Raw genomic sequence first — 19,653 nt, forward strand, 5'->3', positions numbered from 1 at the left:
TTACTACCATAGAGAGAGAACTGTACTATTATCTAGGGTTGTTACATTGTCATTACACTGACTCTGGTTAACACACATTCTGAAGGGCTAAGTTCCTCTTCAATCTGCTGTCTAATGGAGTGGCTCTGGAGAATATCGTGTTAACTACGCTTCAAATCGAATTACAACAACAACAAAAAATGCATAAAGCGTGTATAATATCTGTTTCTCTGTGTCGTTTTGAGTTAAAATATGGGAATGTGTGTAGGAATGTCATCATTTGAAATATGATGATCACCCTAGCCAAAACGTCTGTTAATGAAGATATGAAAGACAACAGAGATTGTATATTCTTATCACAAAATCCACCGCTATCTGAGGTTTTATTATTCTTTATGACTGGTTAATGAGGACTTTTACTTTGACTACTTTTACTAACCCTAACCCACATTTTTTTTTAGTGGGGCTGAATATTACTGCCTTTCACATTTGATTTTAGTCTGGTTCAGTTCCTCACAAATGAATTCATGTTTGGTTAATACAGTCCTGTTGATCGGTCCCCAGTGGGAGATTTCTTTTGATGCGTGTTAATACATCAAACCACTGTTATTATTATTATTTGACCCTGCTGGTTATCTATGAACATTTGAACATCTTGGCCATGTTCTGTTATAATCTCCACCCGGCACAGCCAGAAGAAGACTGGCCTCCCCTCATAGCCTGGTTCCTCTCTAGGTTTCTTCCTAGGTTCCGGCCTTTCTAGGGAGTTTTTCCTAGCCACAGTGCTTCTACACCTGCGCACTGCTTGCTGTTTGGGGTTTTAGGCTGGGTTTCTGTACAGCACTTTGAGATATCAGCTGATGTACGAAGGGCTTTATAAATAAATTTGAAAATGAACAATTCACATTATAAACCTTATTCAAATCAAATCAAATCAAATTTATTTATATAGCCCTTCGTACATCAGCTGATATCTCAAAGTGCTGTACAGAAACCCAGCCTAAAACCCCAAACAGCAAGCAATGCAGGTGTAGAAGCACGGTGGCTAGGAAAAACTAAAGGCCAATACCTAGGAAGAAACCTAGAGAGGAACCAGGCTATGTGGGGTGGCCAGTCCTCTTCTGGCTGTGCCGGGTGGAGATTATAACAGAACATGGCCAAGATGTTCAAATGTTCATAAATGACCAGCATGGTCGAATAATAATAAGGCAGAACAGTTGAAACTGGAGCAGCAGCACAGTCAGGTGGTAGTTGAAACTGGAGCAGCAGCATGGCCAGGTGGACTGGGGACAGCAAGGAGTCATCATGTCAGGTAGTCCTGGGGCATGGTCCTAGGGCTCAGGTCAGTTGAAACTGGAACAGCAGCATGGCCAGGTGGACTGGGGACAGCAAGGAGTCATCATGTCAGGTAGTCCTGGGGCATGGTCCTAGGGCTCAGGTCCTCCGAGAGAGAGAAAGAAAGAGAGAAGGAGAGAATTAGAGAACGCACACTTAGATTCACACAGGACACCGAATAGGACAGGAGAAGTACTCCAGATATAACAAACTGACCCCAGCCCCCCGACACATAAACTACTGCAGCATAAATACTGGAGGCTGAGACAGGAGGGGTCAGGAGACACTGTGGCCCCATCCGAGGACACCCCCGGACAGGGCCAAACAGGAAGGATATAACCCCACCCACTTTGCCAAAGCACAGCCCCCACACCACTAGAGGGATATCTTCAACCACCAACTTACCATCCTGAGACAAGGCTGAGTATAGCCCACAAAGATCTCCGCCACGGCACAACCCAAGGGGGGGGGGGGCGCCAACCCAGACAGGATGACCACAACAGTGAATCAACCCACTCAGGTGACGCACCCCCTCCAGGGACGGCATGAGAGAGCCCCAGCAAGCCAGTGACTCAGCCCCTGTTAGAGGCAGAGAATCCCAGTGGAAAGAGGGGAACAGGCCAGGCAGAGACAGCAAGGGCGGTTCGTTGCTCCAGAGCCTTTCCGTTCACCTTCCCACTCCGGTGCCAGACTACACTCAATCATATGACCCACTTATTCAGTTTTATGGGCTAAGAAATTCCCTCCACTTTTTGGAAAAGGTTCCAGTATGTTCCACTTACAGTATAGTGTCATATAGAGCAGAATGGTGAAGGTTATAAGACCAACTGTAAAAGGTGTCACTAAGCTATAATGTAATGTTTCGTTGTGGTTTTTAAGGGAAAAACCACTCAATGGAAGGTTTATTACAAAATATCCTACCTATTCATGTGTTAGTACTTTTTGAGACTTTGACATGAATATACAATATTTTACCATGTGCTCATACAAACATAGGAATGTCATAACTTCTCAACCGTTTTTATATTTGACAGTTGGTGGTGTCAAATATATGCCGATGTTGTTTTGTAGGCGTGAGGTTTCCTTGGTTACTTCATTTGAAAAGGCTAGTAACTCCCTCATCTAACGGTTACCCACTTTGGATGTGAAGACTGTCTTGTGTAAGTGACATCTGTAAGAGTGTTATGATAACCTTGTCTGAGTACGATGAGGAAAATGATAGGTTTCTTGATGAAATTGTCCTGATAAGTTGTTCACAAGCTGTTCACTTTGAGGTAAAAATGAAGGGGAATGTACAGTACAGTATTCCTGGAGGCTTCATGGGGAGCACTCAGCACTCTCTGTATGCCGCTGTTCTGTCCTGTGAAAGTTGTGGAAACACACCGAGTGAAAGGAAAGCCGTGGCCATTTTACAGCTGTGATGGGAAGGATCTTATACAGATTTATAGAGATTACTCAGTGGGCACAAACTGGTTGTGGAGAATTATGACTACTTCCTGTTGTCATAACACCACCCAGTGAGACATCTAGGAGAGAGACATGCCTGCTGTGTTGTGTCGTCTGTCTCATATGGGAACTCTTGGTTCTGTTGGATGTGTTTTTGCTGCACAGATCATCTCTTAGAGTCTAGCAGCATCTCACCATGAAGTGCGGTCCAATGATGACTGAATCAAATTAAAAGTTATATAAAGTGCATTTAAAATCGCAATAACATGAGCAGAGGATGTGGAAAACAATCACTTATTAAAAGCCCAGCTAAAATGTGATTTCAAAACCTCATGGTGTCTGCCCCTCATACCTGACAGGGCAAACCCTTCCACAACTAAGGTGCTTTAATAGAGAACGCTCCACCCTCTGCCTTGGTTCTGCATCTAGAAACTGTAAGCAGACCGGCTCCTTGGGTGCAGAGCGCCTTCGCTGGGTTGTATGGAACGAGCATGTCTGCCAGATACAGTGGCATGCGAAAGTATTCACCCCCTTGGCATCTTTCCTATTTTGTTGCCTTACAACCTGGAATTAAAATAGATTTTTGGGGGGTTGTATAATTTGATTTACACAACATGCCTACCACTTTGAAACATTAAGAAGTAACACAACCCCCCCCCCTCCCCCAAAAGAAGGGTTGGGTTTGCACCAGACAGCATTTGCCTTGATGGCCAAAAAGCTATATTTTAGTCTCATCTGACCAGAATACCTTATTCAATATGTTTGGGGAGTCTCCCTCATGCCTTTTGGCGAACACCAAACGTGTTTGCTTATTTTTTTCTTTAAGCAATGGCTTTTTTCTGGCCACTCTTCCGTAAAGCCCAGCTGGACTGTAAGCCTTAAAGTGGTCCTATGGACAGATACTCCAATCTCCGCTGTGGAGCTTTGCAGCTCCTTCAGGGTTATCTTTGGTCTCTTTGTTGCCTTTGATTAATGCCCTCCTTGCCTGGTCTGTGATATTTGGTGGGTGGCACTCTCTTGGAAGGTTTGTTGTGGTGCCATTTTCTTTCCATTTTGAATAATGGATTTAATGGTGCTCTGTGGGATGTTCAAAGTTTCAGATATTTTTTTACAACCCAACCCTGATCTGTACTCTCTACAACTTTTTCCCTGACCTGTTTGGGAATTTCTGGCGCCGACAGAGATGACCGCCTCGCTTCGCGTTCCTAGGAAACTATGCAGTATTTTCTTTTTTTTGTGTGTTATTTCTTACATTGTTACCCCAGGTAATCTTAGGTTTTATTACATACAGTCGGGAGGAACTATTGGATATAAGAGCAACGTCAACTCACCAACATTACGGCCAGGAATACGACTTTCCCGAAGCGGCTCCTCTGTTTGGCCTACCACCCAGGACAATGGATCGGATCCCAGCCGGCGACCCAAAACAACGACGCCGTAGAAGGGGCAGATGGAGCAGTCTTCTGGTCAGGCTCCGTAGACGGGCATATCGCGCACTGCTCCCGAGCATACTACTCACCTATGTCCAGTCTCTTGACAACAAGGTTGACAAAATCCGAGCAAGGGTAGCATTCCAGAGAGACATCCGAGACTGTAACATTCTTTGTTTCACGGAAACATGGCTCACTCGAGACATGCTATCTGAGTCGGTACAGCCACCTGGTCTCTTCATGCATCGCGCCGAAAGAAACTAGCATCTCTCTGGTACGAAGAAGGGCAGGGGTGTATGCCTTATGATTAACGAGACGTGGTGTGATCATAACAACATACAGGAACTCAAGTCCTTTTGTTCACCTGACTTTGAATTCCTAACCATCAAATGCCGACCGCATTATCTACCAAGAGAATTCTCTTCGATCATAATCAGTCGTGTATATTCCCCCCCCAAGCAGACACATCAACCGCCCTGAAAGACCTTCATTGGACTGTATGTAAACTGGAAACCACATATCCTGAGGCTGCATTTATTGTAACCAGGGATTTTAACAAGGCTAATCTGAAAACAAGGCTCTCCAAATTCTATCAGCATATCGAGTGTGCTACCAGGGCTGGCAAGACCCTAGACCACTGTTATTCTAATTTTCCTTCGGAAAAGCTGACCACGACTCCATTTTGTTGCTACCAGCCTACAGACAGAAACTAAAACAGGAAGCACCCGTGCTCAGGTCTGTTCAACGCTGGTCCGACCAATCGGATTCCACGCTTTAAGATTGCTTCGATCACGTGGACTGGGATACGTTCCGCATTGCGGCGAACAACAACATTGATGAATACCCTGATTCGGTGTGCGAGTTTATTAACAAGTGCATCGGTGATGTTGTACCCACAGCGTCTATTAAAACATTCCCCAACCAGAAACCGTGGATTGATGGCAGCATTCACGCAAAACTGAACGCGCGAACCACTGCTTTTAATCAGGGCAAGGTGACCGGAAACATGACCGAATACAAACAGTGAAGCTATTCCCTCCGCCAGGCAATCAAACAAACTAAGCGTCAGTACAGAGACAAAGTGGAGTCGCAATTCAACGGCTCAGACACGAGAGGTATGTGGCAGGGTCTACAGTCAATCACAGACTACAAAAGAAAAACCAGCCCCGTCGTGGATCACGATGCCTTGCTCCCAGACAGACTAAACAACTTTTTTGCTCGCTTTGAGAACAATACAGTGCCACTGACACTGCCTACTTCCAAAACCTGTGGGCTCTCCTTCACTGTAGCCAACGTGAGTAAAACATTTAAACGTGTTAACCCTCGCAAGGCTGCAGGCCCAGACAGCATCCCCGGCCATGTCCTCAGAGCATGCGCAGACCAGCTGGCTAGTGTGTTTACAGATATATTCAATCAATCCTTATCCCAGTCTGCTGTCCCCACATGCTTCAAGAGGGCCACCATTGTTCCTGTTCACAAGAAAGCTAAGGTAACTGAGCTAATTGACTACCGCCCTGTAGCACTCACTTACATCATCATGAAGTGCTTTGAGAGACTAGTCAAGGACCATCTCACCTCCACCCTATCTACCAACCTAGACCCACTCCAATTTGCTTACCGCTCCAATAGGTCCACAGACGACGCAATCGCCATCACACTGCACACTGCCCTAACTCATCTGGACAAGAGGAATACCTATGTAAGAATGCTGTTCATTGATTACAGCTCAGCATTTAACACCATAGTACCCTTCACCATAGTACCCTGGGTCTCGACCCCGCCCTGTGCAACTGAGTGCTGGACTTCCTGACAGGCCACCCCCAGGTGGTGAGGGTAGGTAAATCTCCACCCCGCTGATCCTCAACACTGGGTCCCCACAAGGGTGCGTTCTCAGCCCTCTTCTGTACCCCCTGTTCACCCACGACTGCCTGGCCATGCACGCCTCCAACTCAATCATCAAGTTTGCAGACGACACTACAGTGGTAGGCTTGATTACCAACAGCAGCGCCTCTTCAACCTCAGGAGGCCGAAGAAATTGTGCTTGTCACTAAAAACATGCACAATCGAGAGCATCCTGTCGGGCTGTATCACCGTCTGGTACGGCAGCTGCTCCGCCCATAACCGTAAGTCTCTCCAGAGGGTAGTGAGGTCTGCACAACGCATCACCGGGTGCAAACTACCTGCCCTCCAGGACACCTACACCACCCGATGTCACAGGAAGGCCAAGAAAGATCATCAAGGACAACAACCACCCGAGCCACTGCCTGTTCACCCCGCTATCATCCAGAAAGCGAGGTCAGTACACGTGCATCAAAGCGGGGACCGAGAGACTGAAAAACAGCTTCTATCTCAAGGCCATCAGACTGTTAAACAGCCATCACTAACATTGAGTGGCTGCTGCCCACATACTGACTCAACTTTAATAATGGGAAAATGTATGTAATCAATTTATCACTAGCCACTTTATATTATATAATGTTTACTTACCCTACATTACTCATCTCATATGTATATACTGTACGATACCATCTACTGCATCTTGCCATCTTGATGTAATTAAATGTATCACTAGCCACTTTAAACAATGCCGCTTTATATGTTTTCATACCTACATTACTCATCTCATATGTATATACTGTACTCTTTACCATCTACTGCATCTTGCCTATGCCGTTCGGCCATCACTCATTTATATATTTTTATGTACATATTCGTATTCATTCCTTTACTCTTGTGTGTATATGGTAGTTTTTGTGAAATTGTTAGGTTATATTACTTGTTAGATATTACTGCATGGTCGGAACTAGAAGCACAAGCATTTCGCTACACTTGCATTAACACCTGCTAACCATGTGTATGTGACAAATAATTTTGATTTGATTTGGGTCTTCATGGTGCACCTTGCTTAGAGGTGTTGCAGACTCGGGGGCCTTTCAGAACAGGCGTGTATATATACAGAGATCATGTGACACTAAGATATTTAACTAATTATTTCGGGTCTTCATAGCAAAGGGGGTGAATACATATGCATGCACCACTTTTTTTTCTCTCTTCTTTTTTTTCCATTTCACTTCACCAATTTGGACTATTTTGTGTATGTCCATTACATGAAATCCAAATAAAAATCTATTTAACTGACAGGTTGTAATGCAACAAAATAGGAAAAATGGGAACAGGGATGAATACTTGTGCAAGGCACTGTATGAGGGGGGCAAGGCCATGAAGTGCCTTTTAAAAGTTAAGGGTAAGATCTTAAAATCAGACCGATACTTTACAGTCAGCCAGTGTAGTGCATATAAAACTGGAGTGATGTGCTCATACCTTCCATTGTTTGTTCGAATCCGAGCAGCAGTGTTCTGTACAAATTGTAGACTTTTAATAGAGTCTGAGCAGCTGGAGATGAGGGCATTACAGTAGTCTAGCCTAGATTAAACAAATGCATCGGCCAATTTTTTGGCATCTGGCTGAGAGATGAAGTGTAATTCTGGAAGGATGCTTGTTTTTGGATGCTTTTTATGTGGTTGTCAAAGTTAGACCTGGTCAAATGTAAAACCAATGTTTTTAACAACCATGTTTGGTGTAATGAGGCAACCTTCAACGTTGAGAGTGAAGTCTGACACTTTATATATGTTTTTAGTGTCCAAGTAGCATCATTTATGTCTTATCAGAGTTTAAAAGCAAGAGGTTGGTTGTCATCCTGTGTTGAGACTTGTGATGCATTTCTCATGGTGGGCTGACTGGAAAGCATTGTCTGGTTTAAAAGATAAATACAATTGAGTATTATCAGTGTTAGCAGTAAAGGTGCATGTTGTGCTTACAGATAACATAACCAAGGGGTAACACGTACAAGGAAAATTAAAGAGGTCCAAGCACAGAACCTTGGGAAACGGCACATTCAAGCTTGGAACGTTCAGATGAATTATTGGCCAGATGAACAAATTGAATACCGCTCAGAGGTATTTTTATTTTATTTAACCAGGTAGGCTAGTTGAGAACAAGTTCTCATTTGCAACTGCGACCTGGCCAAGATAAAGCATAGCAGTGTGAACAGACAACAACACAGAGTTACACATGGAGTAAACAATAAACAATAAACAACATAGTAGAAAAAAAAGAATCTATATACATTGTGTGCAAAAGGCATGAGGAGGTAGGCAATAAATAGACCATAGGAGTGAATAATTACAATTTAGCAGATTAACACTGGAGTGATAAATGATCAGATGAACATGTGCAGGTCGAGATACTGGTGTGGTGTATGATTTGGACCAATTGAGAACCTGTCCTCGTAGACCAACCAAGTAGTCTAGCCTCTTAGTGAGAATAGCATTATCAATAGTATTGAAGGCAGCACTTAAATCTAAACGAACTCTAAGTTCTCATTGTTAGAGGCTAAAAGATGATCCAATAGAAAGAGTTATTCTGAGATCAAAGTGGCTGTTGGTATATGGTGACTCCAGTTGCTTCTCCTGTGAGACCAGGTGAATCTAACTGAGGCTACAGATCATCTAGATATCAAAGTAGAGACAGTGACGATGACCACAGTGACAGTTCATGGTTTGAGGGCACATTACATTAGTTATTTCACCTGTAAATGTGACCTCTTTCACTCCCTACCCAGGGAGATTTATGAATGAACTCTGCTGAATAACTGTCCAGTCTACTGTAACAAATCTGTCTCAGTCTGAACAATACTCAATAGAGGTTTTCACTGGGCTGTTTGGTTTTCCTTTGTGGCCGAAATGTTGTCAAACCATTTCCTCTCCATTCTGTCCAGACACATAAAACACGCTCTTGTGACGTGATGTCACCAGTGCTGTATGATTTCTGATTGGTTGAGTGAGCCAGTGAAATGGCTCGATGGTCTTTATAAAGCAGACTGCAAGACTGAACCAGACTGCTTACCTGCCAGTGTGTGTGTGTGTGTGTACGTGTGTGTGCGTGATTGCGTGCTGAAGGGACCCTTGGCAGACTCAGAAAGATGGCCCGGACTCTCCTCTGTCCGACCCAAATAAGCACGAGTGGCAGACCACACAATGCATCTCCACAGGTCTGTTTGCATAGCCATTACTACTAATTGTGGGTACAGTGTTGCGGGAAAGTTATCTGTCCTTATAAACAATACACCCAGATGTGTATTATGAATCAGACACTATCAGCAACCTTTCCTTTCCTACTTTAAGCACTTGAGGATCAAGGACAGTGTTATTTTGGCATGCCATCAAATATTATGATTTTTTTCTGTACAAATTGTATTGTATTATGTTACAGTAGTTCTTTAACTAACCTGACCTCCCACTCAACTTTACTCCAGGTTAAAATGTCTCAGAATGAAGTAAATAAACTAATCTGATCGGTCATCAGCTGGCAGAAATCGGTCATCAGCTGGCAGAAAGGCTTCCTGTTAATTCCGCTACACTTTAAATATATGCCCTTATGGCACAAGTGTTTACCTTAAACTCTGTTATTGCTTCCAATGAGAACATTAAATCAAATCTGGCCATGCTGGCTCTATCAGTACTACTGTACTGTAGACCTGTGTTCAGGTCAGCTCAGCCTCTCTACACAGCCTCTAAAAGTGACAAGCCCCAAGCACAGAAAGACATGGCCATTAATACGCTATAAACATATCCCACTGAAGCAGGATGTATTTGATACCATGTTAAGGTGAAATGGGTCATGTTTAAGAGGTGAGTATGAGTAGGGAGCATTGAAATACAATCGCTTTGATTGTAAACAGGAAATGAGAGACGATGTTTGGTGGACCAAAAAGTGACACTATTTACAGTTGAAAAATAAACATTATTTCACTACTGTGAACTCATGTACTTAGAACTAAGAGTACTCTGCGAACATCCTGAAACCCCCAAAAAGTCAGCAACTAACCTCCCCCCACCCCAACCTCCAATGACAATGGGATGTGAAGATTCACACTTGTTCTAAAGAGATTAAAAGTGTAGATATTTTTCAGGCTAATAACTTGTTTAGATAGTGGCTTCCAGCTGGGCTAACAACTGGCTGACTCCTAGCCAAGTTTTACAAATGTCCATAGAAAAGAGGCTGTTTGATTTCATATAATAATGCGTTGATTGGAGATTCAATACAATTCTCTCATTCAAACTCATGTACAATCCCACATTTTTTGGGAGGTTTTGAGCTAGGTTAAACAATTACAATTGACAAGGGGAGTGAACCTATAGGGTTCTGAAAAGTGCTATTTACATGTGAGAAATGAATGCCATGTGCTGCATTTGCTATAGGCCTACTGTTTAGCTTTTTTTTGGTGACACTTTGATATCTTGATAACATGCAGCTGTTTAGAGGGAAAATCCACAAATTAAACAACAACAAAACGGACCCCCAGCCTCTGTTCTGGTAAAAAGCTGAGGGATGGGCCTGGAGAAATGTAACCACTCTCAGATTAATAGACAGCTATGGATGCAAGGACTGACCATGATATCACAATTGTTTTGTTTTAAATCCAAAAATGGATGCTTGCAACTACAGATTGCCCCTTTTAAATCTATCGAAAGTGTGCGAGTTTGTGCATGTGACCATTTAGACCTATGGATTCTTTTTTCATCAGCATTAATTCGATTGAGAAATAAAAGGCCCACTTCGGCACTATGCAGCTGTTGCAGGAACGCATTTTTCACTGGCTGTCCACTGGTTTAAGAACAATGATTGATAGGCAGCTTAAACTTCTTGAGTTCAACCATTATAGGGTTCAAATACACATTTCGATTTGTGAACAGCCATCCACAACGACCACAATCCATAACGTGCAACTAGCTAAATGAGAGAGCAGCAGTGTGACTCACATCAATGCGGTATGTAGATATCAATAATAAGTGATACCCGTATCGCCGTAGACTACACCACTGCTGTCATCCTTACCTCCAAGCGTTTATTCAAGTTGGATAATCTTTGGATGCCTACATCAGTGGCACTGTTGGAAGACACTGTAGCTTAAAACGATTCCTGCGCTTTTCCCGCGATCCATCAAACCCATTTGGTGTGTCATCATAGTAGTCTCTGACTTGTGGTCAGCCTCACTCAGGAGGAACAAACTTATTGAGAAAACAGAGAAGTGTCAAAGATTTTTTTCCCGAAACATCCTTTCTGAATTGAAACGTTAATCTTATTACAATAAGGATTACAGTTACTGTTTTTTGTAACCCCTTACTATACAGGATTACATGTAATCTGTTACTCCCCAACCCTGACTGTAATGCATTTAATACAAGTCATTCCACTCAATCAGCCAGTGCCACACACTGGATAATACAGATACATTACCCAATAACCTGTGGTTCTACTCAAATGCTGTCCTGCGTTAGTCTATCCCTACAGGGATGTCACAGCACACGGCAACACGCTTTGAACCCCTGTCTGTATGTGAGGAGAGGAGAGCATCTGAGGTTCTATAATTCTCCTCTTATTACTTCCTTTAAGGCTAATAGAATTGGCTGGGTGACCTGCCCTGCCCTGAACGTCACATCTACATTGATGGTCACCCTCTTCGTATTTCTACGCTCCATATATATATCAACCATGCTGTGATGTTTAACATACAATTTCAATCTATCTAATCAAATAGAATCCCCAGATTGCGAGTTGAAAATAAATACTTTTACTAAGAATATTAGTATATTATTAATTGACTGACCCGGTCTCTCCAGATCGCCCAACAGTGCTATTTCTAGGGTCAATTTTAGATCAATGTTCTGCATTTTCAGCCATTCCTGAACCTTTGACCAGAAACAGGCTACCTGAGGGCAATACCAAAATAAATGGTCTATTGATTCTGTATCCTCACAACAAAATCGGGAGAACTTCGATGATTGAATGCCCCAAATATTCAACATTTTGTTGGTAGCATGAATTCCATATAATAATTTTAGCTGAAAAAGACAGTCTTGAATCTTTATATATCAACTCATACACCCTGTACCATGGAATCGGTATATCAAAAGTCTCTTGGCACAGTTGTGCCAACATCCTGGTCCTCAAATGAAACTGGTATACTTTCCTCTTTATGCTATTTGTATTCCTCTGCCAGTTTTGATCCTTTATATTGGTCAGACAGACCTGTTCCCTACCTCATCCCACTGCCAACTACCTCCTCCCGCTGCCACCTGCAATGCTTGTAATGCTTGTAATTAATTGGTTGTACTCTTGGATTGAGCAGACCTCCCCATACAATTCTGACAACTCCATGTAAGACACAACTCTACCATTCCAATTTACAATATCATTTTAAAAACAAAATACCCATAAATACAGGTATTTTATCAACCAGCACATTTGAGTTCAGCCAAGGTATTTGTTGTAATATTTGTTCAATCTTTTCAGGGGGATGAAATTGAAATTGTAGCTAGCTCTACAATGCTTGTTTGAAAAAGAGAGATGCTTTTAAAAAAGTATCATTTTCAATTCAACAAAAATGAGACAAGGCAATCTGCACAAAGGCAAAAAGGCCATTTTTAAACAGTGGATGAGCTTTTCTTAGTAATCTACTTGAGAACCATTTAGGGTTCAAGGAAAACTTTTGTATAAGTGAAGCTTTTAGAGAGAGGATTAGTGCTTTTATATTTAATCATCTCAACTAACCCAGTTCATATTCTTTATATAGATAGGCATGCTTTAGCTTGTCTGGTTTAGCAACCCAGATAAAGCAAAATATTTTTTTCTCATATGATTTGAAAACAAATCACCTGGAGTAGCAGCGCCATAAGTAAATCAGTAAACTGAGATATGACTAAGGAGTTAATCAGGGCAATTTTTTCATAAATAGACAGGTATTTACCTCTCCATGGTTGAAGGATCTTGTCCATTTTTACTCGTTTTCTATTGAAAATCATTGTGGAGAGCTAATTTATATATTTTGTGATATGAATACCATGTATGTCTACCCCACCATCAGCCTATTATATAGGTAAACTGCAGTGTAATGTAAAAGTTGTATTTTTTAAAGATCCAAAACGTAATATGGTACACTTATCATAATTAGGTTTTAGTCCAGAAAAGTCCAGAAAAGTTATCTAGATCTTCAATGAGACATTGCAGGGATCTAGCTTGCAGACTTAACATAAAACTTGAGTCATCAGCATACATGGACACTTTGTTTTTAAGCATTGGAATTCTAATACTCTAATGTTGTTATTTGATTTTAATAGCTAGCATTTTGATGGCCATAAAGAATATATATGGTGACAGCGGACCCCCTTGATTAACTCCTCTTGACAATAAAAAACTGTCTAAGTAGCCGCTATTTACTATTTTACACCTGGGGTTGTTATATACTGTTTTAATAATGTTATATTTATTTTAGCCACGTAAAGACTGGTCTTCTTTTTTTAGAATCTGCTAAACCATTACCATAACTAATTATAACTGGCTATACTTTTCTTCCACTACTTCATATTTATTCCTTCGACAAACACTTGCCACGTGTCCAAACTTTTTACAATTGTAACACTGAAACGGCTTCTGTACATATAGCACTGTCTCACCAAATTATCTTTACATAAATCGGGAGAACCCCTTCATCAAACGACAGTACAACCGATAGGCTTTGATCCTTCTTTCCGTCTATAATTTGATTCAAGCTAAGTGCGTCTACCATTCCTGGAATGATGACACCTTTAACCGGTGCCCTACTCTGAAAAGTGTAGCGTTCCACATCAGACGTCGACATCTTGTTGAGCCACAGAGCTTTCTCCCTTTGCGCTTTTGACACACATGAAATCAACATCATACCTCTCCTGGTCACTCTGACCGATTCCACTTTACCCAATTCATCATTCGAGACCGCAAACAGGTTACCCCCAAAAAACATCCTTGCTTGTGAATTGCACACCGACCATAAATTGCTTTTCATCTCCAACTTTTAGCCCTTTTTCTCCACTCTTGTTCACCATCGTCCACTCATTCTTACCAATTGTACTTGTGCCAAGAGAATCAAAAAATACTTCTCCTTCCGCCATTGCTTCCCCCTCTGATCCCTTATTGATGTAATTTGTTAAATCCACTTCAATCAGTGTAGATGAAGGGGAGGAGACGGGTTAAAGAATGATTTTTAAGCCTAGAGACAATTGAGACATGGATTGTGTATGTGTGCCATTCAGAGGGTGAATGGGCAAGACAAAAGATTGAAGTGCCTTTGAACGGTGTAGGGTAGTAGGTGCCAGACGCACCGATTTGTGTCAAGAACGGCAATGGTGCTGGGTTTTTCACGTGTGTATCAAGAGATTATTACAAGTCAGAGAGGACCAGTACCCTTAACCTATAAGTACATATAAATAAATAAATAAATAAATGTCCTGCTCTGAACATGCCATAGATAGCCTGACCTGAAAATGCGTCATAAATGACACTTGGGGGAGTTGGCCAACTTAGCCATAGGAAAACAGATCTGCAACAGAGGCTTCATTGAGTTGGATCGCTGAGAGGGAGAGGGAACTTATGTATGTGTGTGTGCGGAGAGAGAGTTGAAAAGTGAAATGCTTTATAATTACCTCTTCCAGAGTGGAGAACAGTCACACACTGTCTACCTCTCCACTGGTCTCCACCCATAGCTCTTATATCTAGACAGGGATTGGCTGGGAGAACTGCCAATCAGTTTGTTCCTCTGACACAATAAATACTTTGGCTGCTATATGGACAGCCTTCCTACATACTTTGTCTTCAAGGCTAGATTGGTCCAACTGTACATTTAAAGTGATGTTTTTATGTTTTTATGTCAAGTTAGCATTTTATTAGTAGTAATGCCCTCTTATTTGAAAGTTGTGTCAATTTAGGAGTTTTATGGCTTATGGATTTTGTCACTTTTTTAAAGAAATTGGCAGCCCTCAGATGAAATGTAGGCTTATCTAAATGTATAATCAACTGATGAGGATAGTTAAAGGAGTAAGGATCTGAATATCCTAACATATGGTGGCATATAAATAATGGATTCTTTTGCAAGCAAAATATTGGAATGTCTGTCTTTCAACATGTTGGGACAAATCTTTTTTGAGAGAGATTTATTTGGCTACAAACTTAGCTATAGGCCAGTGGGCCCATTTGTCTAACTAAATCATCCCGATAAAACCAGATTGCTCTTGATCTGCTGCCCATAATAATAATACACCATTCAAGGGTCAGACTCTTGATAGGAGAGCTTCCCAGTGATTGTGATTTAATGTGGCAAAGTTCTGTTTTTGTGCACCCGCAAAGTCTCCTTCACTTTGCTAATTGATTAGTGAGGCCTGGCCTCTGTCAGGTTGGCTCTTCTCCTCCACACTGACGGTAATCCTCCTAGGAACCTAACCTCTGGTGACATCACTATGGTCAATCTTAAAGGGGCAGGGATTGCTGTGGCACCCTATTCCCCATATAGAGCACTACTTTTGACCAGAGTCCTATGGATCCTGGTCAAAAGTTGTGCACTACATAGGGAATGGGGTGCATTTAGGGCACAGTGTGTGTACGCAGGGCAGTGTGTTCTGGTGAGGGAATTAAGTTTCATCTGCAGTTCTGTTTATGACCACATGGAGGAGCTGGAGGACCACTGTGTCTATGAATGATTGGTCTGTGATGTAATTTTATTGTATCAGGGAAGGTGAATGCTTTTACACCTGTAACAATCTACACATGAAGTTACCAAGAAGCTTAGTTGTTATATTAAACACAGTCACTTTTACAGTAGGGACATTTGAAGGAATTCATTACAGATTTGAATGGGGGTATTCAAACCCATTCATGGTTAGACTTTATATGAGCACAGAATTTATATTATCATTGTTCATTGCATATATTGTGGGCATATTAATCACTTTGTGCTGAATCTATTTTACACATAGTACATGTGATGAAGTGCTAGATTTTACTGGATTTTGGATATAGTGTATTACAGTCAAAGGTCTTATGTACTGATTCCATATAGATTAAAAATTACTGTATCTCTGTGTGATTCGCAACATTAAAACAGCAACTGATGGCTTGCCTCCTAGCCCCTAGCCCTCTGTAGCCCATCAGGACCCTATAAGAAGTGGATTCTTATAGAGGCCCCCTCACATGAAACACTACCACCCCAGGGCAGGCTAACCTGGGCTTCCTTCCTCTCTGCCGGGACCACTGAAACACTAGTTTCCAGTCTCTTTGGTATGGAGTCCATCTATACCTCCACTGTGGATTGCTGTGAAATGTTGCACATCTTAAGACAATGCACATGCAATTCCAAGTGCTGGTTGTAATATCCAAACATGCACATCACAATTACAGTTGGTGTTCAATGCATGATTGTGTATTGGTAATCTTAATGTGCATTTGAATAGGTATTGTTACTGTAATTGAAGCAGTATCTGAACAGTGTATTCCTCTGGTACTTGATTGGTCCAGATTGGGCTCATCCTCATCTTCCATGTCTGTGTGTGTGTGCTGCTGACAGTGCTGTCAGAACCTGTCCTAGGCCCCATTCCCATCCCCTCAACACACAACACCAGGGTACTGAGTAGCGAACCATGCTTCTCCTTTGTCACTATGCCTGCCTGTATTTTTGCCAGCCTGTCTGCCTGCCTGCCTGCATGTCTTTCTGCCCGGCCCCTCTGATCACTGAGCTGTGAAGGCTTGGCAGAAGCCCCTCTCCTCTTCTCCTCTCCTCCATGCCCTGCATTCCCCTCTCCTCTGTCACAGTCCAGCTTTTCACTCTCCCATGTTTAATCAGTGCCCAGGGGCCCTCAGAGTCAGACAGCCACTGATTGGCAGATTCCTGTCCAATGGGGACCTAATGTACTGATTGCTGAGATGTTTTGTAATAATAATAATACAATCAGTATATACAGGAAAAGAAAACAAAAAAATAAGTGGGACTCCACCCCCAACCTCCCACCCCATCCAGCCCAACCGCTGATTGCTGCCTGCCAGCAGTAGTCATCTCTGATTGATTGACAGATTCAAGGAGCATTGTTAAGTAAAGATAATAGATACAAAGTGTTGAATATTTACATTCATGCACTTAAAAATGTATTTTGTAACTATGCCGCTGAAGCATTTAATTGCAGGGCAGTAGAAAAAGGAGTTGCCTGGTAATGTGTATGTATCTTTCAAATCTTGAAATGTTCTCAAACCATTATATCCATGATATCATCTGTCCATGATATCGATAAGCGTAAGAATTCCACATATTGACTATTGGGGGAATGCAAAAGGTCGCCCTCCAGATCACAAGGCATTATTGTGAAATGCTGGAGTATGGGCATGACATTTTGAATCCCAGTTACCTTGTTTTTACATTTGGTGCCAAATACAAATTGTGTGAGCAATAATAGGACCAAAGTATAGCTTACATTGTTTAAGGGATATATCAGTGAAGACCACCTCTTTTAGGACAATAGGCGACACCATATGTCTCTCTATACTCAGCCAGAGGGCGAAAAAATCATGTCTTAATCAATTTAGGATGGGGCGAAATGCTAGTGCCTGGAAATACGATTTAAATTTTTGTACGGATCGTCCTCCTATGTCTTTCCCTTGTAAGTTTGTTCATTTTATCCTGGTTCGTTTACCTTGCCATATACATTTTGAAACCGCACTATGAATTTTATCCCAATTGCCAGAAGGGGGAGCCATGGGAATCATTGAAGTACAAAAATTCAGCCGCAGCAGTACAGTGCATTTGGAAAATATTCAGACCCCTTGACTACGTCACAGCCATATTCTAAAATTGATTCAATTGTTGTTTGTTCTTCAATCTACACACAATACCCCACAATTGCAAGGCAAAAATAGGTTTTTAGACATTTTTGAAAATGTACAACAAAAAACAAAAATATTACATTTACATAAGTTTTCAGTACTTTGTTGAAGCACCTTTGGCAGCAACTACAGCCTTGAGTCTTCTTGGGTATGAAGCTACACGCTTAGCACACCTGTATTTTGGGAATACTCCCATACTTCTCTGCAGATCCTCCCAAGCACTGTCACGCTGAATAGGGAGCGTCGCTACACAGCTATTTTCAGGTCTCTCCAGAGATGTTAGATCGGGTTCATGTCCAGGCTCTGGCTGGGCCACTCAAGAACCCAAATCCCGAAGCATTTAAGTGATTTAAGTGATCCATGCTATGTAAAAAAAAAAAAAATAATTAAGAAGATGGTATGTGCAAGAAATGAAGTCTATAATCAAAATCTTCACAATATTTCATTATGGCCTCCCTGGGAGATAAATTCAATAGCCTGTCCTAAAAAAAAAAAACATTGTGTAGTTGTCCATATGGGACTGGCCATATCTCAGTACCAGTAGCAAAAAGTAGTTTCCAACTTATATTGTATTGTTTTTTTTATTGTACATATTTAGCCTATTTCGGAATTCAATGCGCTGTAGCCCCACAGGGAATGTGGGGCTATGTGTATCATGGTGCCGGAGAAGATGCCTGATGTTTTATGTGCTCCTAACCAACCGTTCTGTTGTTCATTTTTTTTGCATTATTGCAACTTATTCTTTTACGTATTTTGTACATAATGTTGCTGCTACCGTCTCTTATGACTGAAAATAACTTCCGGACATCAGAACAGTTAACTCACCACGAACTGGCAGAAGCTTTTATTTCATTTAACGAGTCTGACGAACCTGACGTGAAGGACATACTGCTTTCCCTGGAACAGGCCCAAATCCCTGTAATTTGCATGAAGAGGTGCTGGAGAAAAAGAGGGCGGTCCGGCTGGCTTCTGAGAATTTGTAGGTGATCGAATAAACCTCCACTGCCTTCTGTTCTACTAGATAAAGTGCAATCATTGGAAAATAAAATTGACAACCTACAAGGAAGATTAAAGTACCAACAGGACAATAAAAACTGTAATATCTTATGCTTCACGGAGTCGAGGCTGAACGCCGACATTATCAACATACAGGTGGCTGGTTATATGCTGCATCAGCAGGATAGAACAGCGGCATCTGGTAAGACAAGGGGGGCCAGACTATGTATATTTGTAAACAACCGCTGGTGTACGATGTCTAAGGAAGTCTTGAGGTTTTGCTCGCCTGACGTAGAGTATCTCATGATAAACTGTTGACCACACTATCTGCCTAGCGAGTTTTGATCTGTATTTTTAGTATCTATTTACATACCACCACAGACCTATGCTGGAACTAAGACTACACTCAATGAGCTGTATTCCGCCACAAGCAAACAGGAAAATGCTCATCCAGAGGCGGCACTCCTAGTGGCTGGGGACCTTAATGCAGGGAAACTTAAATCCATTTTACCAAATTTCTATCAGCATGTTAAATGTGCAACCAGAGGAAAAAAACGTTATTCCATACACAGAAACACGTACAAAGCTCTCCCTCGCCCTCCATTTGGCAAATCTGACCATGATTCTATACTCCTGATTCCTACTTACAAGCAAAAATTAAAGCAGGAAGCACCAGTGACTCAATAAAAAAAGTGGTCTGTTTTGCTAGCACAGACTGGAATACGTT

The 19,653-nt window shown here is 41.9% G+C and overlaps 1 protein-coding gene across 1 annotated transcript in view; it reads left to right on the plus strand.

Annotated features, from left to right (window-relative positions):
- Positions 1–19,653, plus strand: part of LOC109871580 (collagen alpha-1(XVIII) chain) — a 59,708-nt gene that overhangs the window by 1,029 nt on the left and 39,026 nt on the right. The gene's annotated exons all lie outside the window — the stretch shown is intronic.

This window comes from Oncorhynchus kisutch, linkage group LG27 (genome assembly GCF_002021735.2).
Source record: "Oncorhynchus kisutch isolate 150728-3 linkage group LG27, Okis_V2, whole genome shotgun sequence".
NCBI lineage: Eukaryota > Metazoa > Chordata > Actinopteri > Salmoniformes > Salmonidae > Oncorhynchus > Oncorhynchus kisutch.